Here is a 10143-nt window from a genome sequence, read left to right on the forward strand (position 1 = left end):
GCAGGATCCTTTAAGAATCCTTGCCCGCTGAAAAGCGTAACAATAAATCTTTGCCACCTTGAATTAAAGAATGCTTGAGTCTGTGAATTCATTCCAGATGACCTGTCCTGTACTCTGGTCTTTGAGGGGTCACAACCTCTCAACCTCTCAGCCCGCAACATTTCCAGACTCAGCTTGAGAACCTCCAATGAGCGGGAATCCACCAGTTCTGAAGGCAACACATTCCAGTTTTGGACAGCTCTAACTGTCAGGAGATTTTCCCTGATATCAAGCCTGGACTGCCCTTTTTGTAACTTCTACCCACTGGTCCTGTTCTCCTCTGTGAGGATAAACAGAAAAAGTCTAAGCCTCCCATATGACAGTCCTTCAAAATTTGAATATAGCAACCATGTCTTTCTTGAGTCTTTTAGCCTGTGGGCTAAACATGCCCAGTTCCTTCATATGTCACGAACTCAATCTTCGCCATATTGGTTGCTCATCTCTTGACATTTCTCAATGTTGTTCTTTAACTGTGGTGGCTACAATTGAACAAAGCACTTCAGGCAACTTTTGGTGATTATAGTTTAGGGAGAACAGGGTAGGAAGTGATATTTGATTATACTCTACCATGATTTGGTAATTTTGTATGTCACTATGGTATCTTAGGGGATTTAAAGACCATTAGGATAAAGGAACATTTGTACTACATAAATAAAGATTAAAAACAAATTGGCCCTGTGATTTGATTGGTATATGAAGCTTCTAGATAACACAATCTCTCTGATTAGAGATTGACATCTGCTCTGCAGCTTAAAGCCTTAGAGAATTAAGTGCCAAGAAATAGTTTTGCATATTGGATAGAGAACAGATGTGGAGTCAAGAAGAACTGAGCTAAGTCCTATCTTTAATGTGGACCATCCGTCTAACTCTGGGCAAGTACTTTAACCTCTCAGTGACCCATATAACTCTGTAATTGATATCCAGGTAAAGATAAATTGTTTACTAATTGCTTGCTGTGTGTCAGGGCAGTACTAATTAAAGATATTAACTAGAAAAAAAAAAGTAAAATGGATGTGCTCATTTTTTAAAGTGTTAGCCCTATAATTAGAGAAACCCGGTGGAGATACGGGAACATGTACCACTTTGAAAATAATTATGCTGTTTTTCTGGTGTGGGATGGAGGCATTTTGCTGGTATATGTGATCCAAAAGCAGGGTGATGAGAATTGCAGGTGGTCTTCACAACCTTGTTGGCTTCTGGCAGAAATGTCTTAGTTGAGGAGAGTAGAAGTCACCCTAATATACCTTTGGAACTCAGCAAAGGGCCCACCTGAAGCTTTAGGGATATCCTGAAGAATATGCCTTTATGTGAATGCTTTCATATGTTTAGCTGGTACAGTGATGATCTAGGGAGGCACTGTGTATGCAATCATGGTCTATTTGTACCTCCATGACTTGCCCTCAAACCCCACCCATTCCCCAAGGTGTTTTATGAATCATGGTTATGCTAGTTATCAACCCAGGTATATCTACTGAAAGGGCCATTTATGATAATACAGTAATTCAGATACATCTCAGGATGCATATATGAAAAGATGATTACTCTTTGGGCTTTATTTTGAGAGTACTGGATATATTGAAAGAGGAGAAAATCTTGTGGCTTAGAAAAAAAAATACTTGGTCTAGAGACCTCTCATTCTTGAGTATTGATTCCACCATGAATTCAGTCTCTGATTTTGCATTAGTCTTTTTCTCTATTTGATCCCCACACCCTCTTTTGCTTCTAAGTGGAATCCAAGAACTCTCAAAAAAAATCTTTTTTTAAATTAAACTTTTTTTCCAATTAACGAGCATTTATTTTCTCTCCTTCCAACTTTTGCCTTACTAAAAGAAGAAAAACAAAGAGAAAAAAGTAAAAACAAAAACAAAACCCATGTAATAAGTAGGCATCTCAATAGTCAACTTTAACCTATGTTTCTCTACTTCAGTAATGACTCTGTCTTCCATATGTTTCCTCCTACTCAAACCCCCAAAATATTGAACACATGGGGAATATTTTGCCAAAATGGGATGTTAAGATGCGTGACCATTTTTTTTTATCTGATCCTTGCATGGCTGGATTTATGTTACTGTCTTTTGTATATGGTTTTGTATCTTTAGACAAGCAAAAGTGAAGATCGTTATCAGTGGCTGGTGAGCTGTCAAAGGCAATGAAATAAAATTTTATTCCCTTTCCTTTTAATGATTTGATCCAGGATGAGGGGGGAAGCTGAGAGCAGTGGAATAAACTGGAAGTCTGGAAGACCTCAACTGTAGTCCATCTTCTGCTCTTCACCAACTGGGTTACTATTAGTATATTGATTCACGTCTATAAACCTTAGTTTTCTCCTCTGTATAGTGAGGTGGGAGAGTATTTCATATGGTTTCTTTTTCTAAATTTGAATTTGTAAAAATATCAATATAACTTTTATTTTTCATCATTTTCATTTCTCAAGGTATTTCTTTCCTTCTCCCTCCCAGAAAACTATCATTTGTAACAAAAACATTAAAAAAAAATTAGAGAAAGAAAAGATAATTCAATAAAACTAACCAACATATTAATGGATTACAACATCTTATGCAATGTTTCACACTCAAAGTTTGACCTAAAAGGGAAGAAGGTATATAGTCAAGCATTGTCATGTTGGAACAATATGATTCATTTTTCATAAGTCTAAAATTTTCTCTCACTGTCTTCTACTGGCTCCTTTGGCTTCCTTCAAACCTCTGCTAATGTTTTACCTTCTGCAAGAAGTGTTTCCTGATCTGCCTTAATGTTAGTGTCTTCCTTCTGTGGATTACAGCCAATTTATCTTATCTACAGCTTTTATGTATAGAGTTGATGGCATATTGTCTTCCATATTAGACTATGAGATCCTTGAGGGCAGGGACTATTTTTTCCCATTTCTTTGTATCCTTATTGCTTAGCCTATATATGCCAGGCACATAGTAGGTGCTTAATAAATGCTTGATGGCTTATTGTTGACTTGGTATTTAGTTTCTTGCCTCTTTGTTATTATAGTACTATAGTAACTGTGTGTATGTGTGTTTTTCTGGCTCTGTCCAAAAATATGACTCATTTTTCATATGCCTGAAATTATCTGCCATCATCTTCTCCTACTGGCTTCCTGGTTTCCCTGAAATCTCATTTAATGTCCTACCTTCTGCATCAGTTTTTATGTTTTCTCCAGCTTCTCTGTATTCTATATATCCATCACTTTTTATAGTACAATAATATTCTATTTTTTTCACATACCAAAATTTTAATTATTCTTCATGCAGGATATACTTTGTTTGTGCGCACACACACAAATGTTACTATAAATATTCTGGTTTCTCTGGGATCTTTTTTTTTTTTTTAAATCATTGACCTCCTTTGGGGATATGCCTAGCTGCAGGATCTTTGGGTAGGTAGATTTTAATAATTTTCTTAGTATAATGGATGAGAATATTTCTAATAGCCTTTTTACTTCTAACATTCAATATTCTGGGATCCTTTATAATTCTATATTCTGTATTATAAAGTCCTTTCCCCTTCATCAAATAAATCATATTTGTAAAGCACTTAACACAGTACCTTCTCAGAAGAGGGATGGATGGGTTTTTAACAGTGCATCAGTGATTTATTTTTATTATATGCCAATATTCTGATATTAATATGCCATATTAATATGCCAAAAAGTGATAGATCTCACCAGGGTTTGAAAGGGGACTATGGTATCAGCATTCCTCTTTGGAAGAATGCAGATCATATATCTCTAAGTTCTTATTCACTGTTGTTAGGTTATTGGAAATCAAGAGTCGATGGCTAGTCATAGTAGCTGGGCCATAAAGATTACTAGAGTTCTGTCCTTACTAACAAAACCTTTCAGAACTTCAGGGAACAAGGGGAACCAGAACACCAGATCCCAATCCTAGCATTCTAATATCCTTTGCCCCCCGAAATTCTGAAAGCTGCCTTGATGACTATGGCCAAACTGAAATTGGTATTTGGAACAGATGTGAGGATACCAAGATTTTTTTTTTACCTCTTTTGCTGTAAACAGCATTATATTCCTTCAGTCATTTTACTTAAATCTTTTTTTTTTTTTAGGTTGGCTCTTTTCCTCTCCACCTTAATCCCATCTTCCCTTTTGTTACACCTTTTCTTTAAGGTTTTGTTTATTAATTTTTCTCCTGCTTTTATCTGCTTATATATTCTTCTCCCCTTTTTTCTCTTAAATAGATTCCCTTTTCCTCTCCTTCCCTTGAGCTAATCCTAGCCATTAGTTTTTTTAAATTTCATTTCTTTATGCTTCTTTCCAGAAGAGATTTCTCTTACTTTCTTCATGATCATTCTTCACTTTCTGCTTACTCTAGACCTTAATTTTCTGATTTGTGACAGCTATAATCATTTGGTCTCTCTCTTTTCTCTATATGCTTCCAATAACCGAAGTCTCCAAGGCATCCATTCTAGGCTTTCCCTTTGAGGCACTTTCTGCAAACTATCTTGTAGGGCTTACTCCATGTATTCCTATTTGTTATAATTCCTCACTCTCAGAACAATGCTAATTATTGCAGTGGCCAGAGAGGACACTGCCCCATGTTTGGGCGCCATCTCCCCCCACACACCCTGCACTGATCTATATTCTTTTTTGATAGTTTTTTTTTTTTACATTCTTCTGGAAATCTTTTTGTGTTGATGCTCTCCCACTCCTCCAGGTGCTACTCTCCCCAGGGGTTCCAAGGGCTCCTTCCCAAGACAAGTAGACTTTTCAAATACCACTTCACCCAGGCTTCATCCAGTATAAAGTCCTTATCTCCCTTTAGCCATAGGAGTATTAATCAGTGGAACCACCTTCTACTTCTAAAGTAAGGCTTCTTCCCTTTATTCCTCCTTTTCATTCTTTCCCCCTCCTCCTCACCTACTCCTTTGTAGACGCTTCTCTTCTGAGACCAGACAGGTCACTTTCCCCTCATCACTAGATCTTGGTTTGACCCCAATGAATCACATACTCCTGTCTATCCTCTTGCTGTCCTCCCTACTTTTCATGTACCCTCACATGTTGTAATGTAGTTGCACAAAAGAAACATTTACCTGTAGACAGCATGTCACCAAGTTTTGTTTGTAATGTCCTCTGTCCACCTCTTTAATGCTTCCTCTATGAGGCTTCTGCCTTTACCTGTCTCCTTCTGAACATTTAGAAGACAGTCTCTTACTAGCCTTTCTGTTGTCACTCCTGTTGCTTTTGCTGCCCTTGCCTGCCACATTTATTCACTCCTTTATTTCTGTTGTTTGGTGTGTTTGAGAAGCAAACAATCTCTTCAGTTTTGGTTTTCTTCCTAAAAATGCTTCAAACTCTTCTTATTTAATACTCATCTTTTGTCCTTTATTGTCAAGTTCAGATTTGCAGAATAGGTCACTCTGGGCTGCATCCTGAACTCTAATAATCTTTGGAACACATTATTCCATTCCCTCCTCTTTTTTCTAGTGGGTGCAGAATAGTCTTGCATTATTTAAATGTCTTTTCCTTTGTGTGTGAAGGTTTTTCTCTTGATGGCTTGCAGAACTTGTTTCTGAATTGAACTGTTAAATTTAACCTCTAGTATCTTGGAGTTCGTAGCCTTTTTTTTTCCCTATGAGTGAATTTTTTCAATTGGAATTTCATTTTCTATTTTCAGAAGTTCTGGCCAGTTCTCTTCTATTATCTCCTTCATTATGGTATTAAAGGTATTTTTCTCATTTTTTTTTGTCTTGCCATGTTCTTTTGGGTAATTCTTAGGTTGTCTCTACATATCCTGTCTTTGAGTTCAGTACATTTTGCTTACACAGTGATCATATTTTCTTTTAATGTTGTTGTTTTTTGCTTCTCTTCTTCCAGGTTGTCATTCACCTCTGTGTATTTGCATTCCCAACTTATTGTTCCCTTTTGTTTCTTTAGTGAGGCTTGCCATTGCAGATTTAAATTTTTTTCTATTCTGATCCTTTTTTTTTTTTTTGCTGCACAGGCCATAAATTCTGCTCTCATAATTCACATTTCTCTTAAACATCTCTTCAAATTCCACAGGGTTTTCTGTCTCATCAATTTCAGTTGTTGGGTTATTTTCATTTATTTTGCAGTATCTATTCATAGATTACTGAATTACTTTAAAAGATGTAGAGGATATCTTTCCTTTCCTTGTTACTCTTTTTTCTTGTTGATTTATCTGTTTATATTAAAAGTCTTTGAGATTTCTTTTTCTTGAAAACTTGGGTATTTTTACTCCTTTCCCTTCTTACTTTCCTTACCACTTACTTTCTGACTTTCTCCTTTCTGATTATGATTTCCTTGGGGAGTAAATCTCAAAGTGTCTCAGCCTTCTCCCACATGGCACAATTCACAGTTCATCAGCTTAGATTTCTGCCACAAATGCCTTTTGGTTGGTCAGAACTTGCCTTAGCTGAGTGCTAGGCTATTTCTTTCAGACTTAGTGGGAGGCTACACCCTGTCCCTAGATGTACAGTGTCCTATCCTAGTGACCTGTCACACGTCTCTGTTCCTCAGTTCTCTGACCGGACACTAGAAGGTGTCTGTTTTCCTTGGGATAAAGTTCAGAACTTTGCAGCACTGGTGCTCCTAGGTTGTAGCTCCTGGTAGGCTTTTGCTCCAAAAGGATTGTGGTTCAGGCTGCTTGTTGAGGCTTAAGCAAGGTTCCATAGTCTGGAGCTGGGGTCTCCACATTACTAAAAAGAAGGAGAGGGAGCCAAGGTGTAGGAGTGGATTTTGATGTAAGTCTATGTCATGTCCCTTAATCTGCTAGTGTAGCTTTGTTTTCAGTAGCATGGGAGGTGGCAGAGGGAGGTTGGAGGAGTTTGGTATCAGTAAGTATCAATTTATGGCTTTAGGGAGATTTTTTTTTTATCTTCTTTTAGATTCTGGGTGTCCTAGACCTTGGACACACTGAAGTTTGTTTTGGGAATGTTTGAGAGGTTGTAGGGATTGGAGAAAATGTCTAGTTTACCATCTTGTCATGTAGACCACCCTCTGCAAAGGAGTGTATGTGGGTATGTATTTTCATACTTCTTTGGGGCCGAGGATACTTATAATTTTATAGCTTTTGGCTCCCATTGTTTTGTGATTTTTGCTTCCTCCACTTCATTGATGTAGTCATTGTCTCTATTCTTTTCTAATCTCTACTTACTTTACTTTGCATCAGGTGAATATTTTCATGCTTCTCTGTATTCATCATTTCTCATAGCAAAGTATTATCTCATTACATTCAAGAACCACAATTTGTTTAGCCATTCCTCAACTGATGGGTATCTCCTTTGTTTTCAATTGTTTGCTACTACAAAAAGGATTGCTAGAAATATTTTGATGTAGTCACTTTATTTATATACTTCTAATTTGTCTTCCAAAATGGTTGTACCAATTCACAGCCATGTCAACAAAGGGCATTAGTGTGCCAATGTTTCCACTATCCCGCCATCATGAACTATTTTTGTCTTGTGTCATCTTTTTAAATTTGCGATATTATATATTCATTTTATGCCTTTGCTTTTATGCATTTCTGGAATTTACTCCTACCTCCTCTCTGTCCCTTGAATTTCTCTACATGCTTTAAAGCCCAATTCAACTATCATATCTACAGAACTCTCCCTATCTCCACACTGCTTATTGACTTTTCTCATCTCAAATTACAAAGAATAATCATATTGATAATATTATTTATATAGTTTTGTATATTTATATTGTATTTTATATTGTATTTATTTATGCAATTTATATTTAAGATTAGTAAAGCATCTTATGCTAGAGAAGGAAATGGTAAACCACTCCAGCATCTTTGCTAAGAAAACCCCAAATGGGGTCACAAAGAGTTGGACACAACTGAAACAGCTGAACAACAAAAGCATTTTATATCTGTGTACATATGTACATATACATATACATATGTGTATATAGGTATATAGGTGTATACATACACATATATGTATACATATACTTATACAGACATATATATGTTTGTGTGTATATACATATGTATGTTTTTTATATTCCCATTCCATCCTCTCAACAACCCTGTGAAGTAGATGTGATTATTATCCTCATTTCATAGATGTAGAAACTGAAGCTGAGAAATGTTAAATGACTTGCTCATGTTCACAAAGCTACTAAGTGTCTGAAAAAGTATTTGAACTCACCTCTTCCTGACTTCAAGTCTAACATTTTCCTCTGATATGATGCTCGTGTAATATTGTTTGTTATCTGTGTTTGTGTCATATTCCCCTGCTAGATTATGGAATCCTTGAGGGACTGTGTCTTATCTAAACTGCAGCTGTTCCCCAGCACCCAGATCAGTATGCTGAACCTAATAGGTACATAATATATATGGAAGAATGGATAGATGAACAAATGAATGAAGGAAGGAAGGAAGAAAGGAAGGAAGGAAGGAAGGAAGGAAGGAAGGAAGGAAGGAAGGAAGGAAGGAAGGAAGGAAGGAAGGAAGGAAGGAAGGAAGGAAGGAAGGAAGGAAGGAAGAAAGGAAGGAAGGAAGGAAGGAATTCAAGGTATCTGGTCTGGGCTTTTAGGTGGTAGGAATTAAACAGATGAAGGGGGGGGAGGGAGACCTTTCCATTCTGATTCTCATTATTTACTCATATCAAAAATGTTCCCCCAACTTAGTGCTGTCATCCTTCCCTTTCTGAGGAAATCACCCAGGGTTTCAGTCCCCTCACTCAGCGTCCCAGAAACCTTCTTCTGGAGCAGGTCGGTGTCCCCTTTTCCTATTTTTCTAATCTAGTCTCCCGGTCATACTCTATTTCTCCATGGCTTTCTCTCCATCTCATTTTAATTGATTTTGGAGTGTTAAGGCATTTTAGTTAAGTATGAATTTGTGTTTTGCTGAAATCAATCTCTTTCTGCAAGCTTGCTTTCCCCATCTTTAAAGTCAGCTAAATTTTGCCTCCCCCAAATTAATGGCTCCAGGCTGAACTAGCTCTGAGTTGATTATATAAGGCCAGAGCAACTCAGAAACATCTTGGCTGCAGGTTGACCTAGTTTGACCCAGAAATACCAATTCATTCAAAAATATGGTACTTGTTCCTGTGAACAAATACATTTTAACCTCCATAGGCTGAAGATGGCCCAGCTGAGAGTGGAGAAGGAATCCTAGAGCTGTAAGGATTCTCCAGTAATAGGAGACAGGAGAGTCAGTATTCCTGGTGCCTACTTATTAATGATGAAGACTTCATTCAACAAATTCAGTTAAACTCCATGCTCTGATGGGTCAGTGATCTCACCTGGGTTCTCTCACTCCACTGGGGGGCTAAGTACCCTTCTACAGCTTCTTATCACATATAACTCCTGTTTCCGCTCTTCTATCTGTCTTCTGTAGAAGATTTATTCAATGGCCTGAAGACTTTCTGTTTTGTTTTGCTTTATTTTACTTTTTTTTATTAAGTCATGGACAACATTTGGTGGTTATATTATTCCTTGTTCTCAATACATGACTGGCCTACTTCCTAGGTAAATCATACATATCCTTGATGAAATTCAATTCAATTTCGTAAACATTTATTAAGTGTTTAGTATGTCTGACTCCTACTGGAATCCAAGATTCAATAAATATTTATTTATTGAGTTCTTATTTGTATGCAGAGCACTGTACTTGGCTTCAGGGAAGACATGAAGTTTAGCTAACAAACGGTTCATATCCTCATTGAACTCACAGCCCAGTTGATGGTTATCACAAAAAGCTTTATACACAATATTACATGGAAAGCATATTAAAGAGGTAATAACCAAAATGTTACATGAGATTCTATGAGGGTGGTGGTTATAACAGACAAGTGAAATCAGGAAAAGAAATCCTTCCTGGAGGAGGCACCATTTGGAGGATGAGGTGGGGGTGGGCATTCTGCATGTAAGTAACATAATGGACAAAGGCCTAGAAGCTTGAAGATTCAGGGCATGTCAGGGTAATAGAGAGTAGATCAGTCTGGCTGAAGCAAAGAGCACAAGGGAAAAGAAGTCCATAGAAAGATACTGAGCTCCACTAGTGGAGAGAATGAATCTAGGATGTGAACGATCACTGAATCATCAATACATGGTATTTCTGTGGAAGAACCTAGAGCCAGACAAAAGGCCTCCACATAGCTTTTGTC

Source organism: Phascolarctos cinereus, unplaced genomic scaffold (genome assembly GCF_003287225.1).
Source record: "Phascolarctos cinereus isolate Bilbo 61053 unplaced genomic scaffold, phaCin_HiC Scaffold_2;HRSCAF=192, whole genome shotgun sequence".
Classification (NCBI taxonomy): domain Eukaryota; kingdom Metazoa; phylum Chordata; class Mammalia; order Diprotodontia; family Phascolarctidae; genus Phascolarctos; species Phascolarctos cinereus.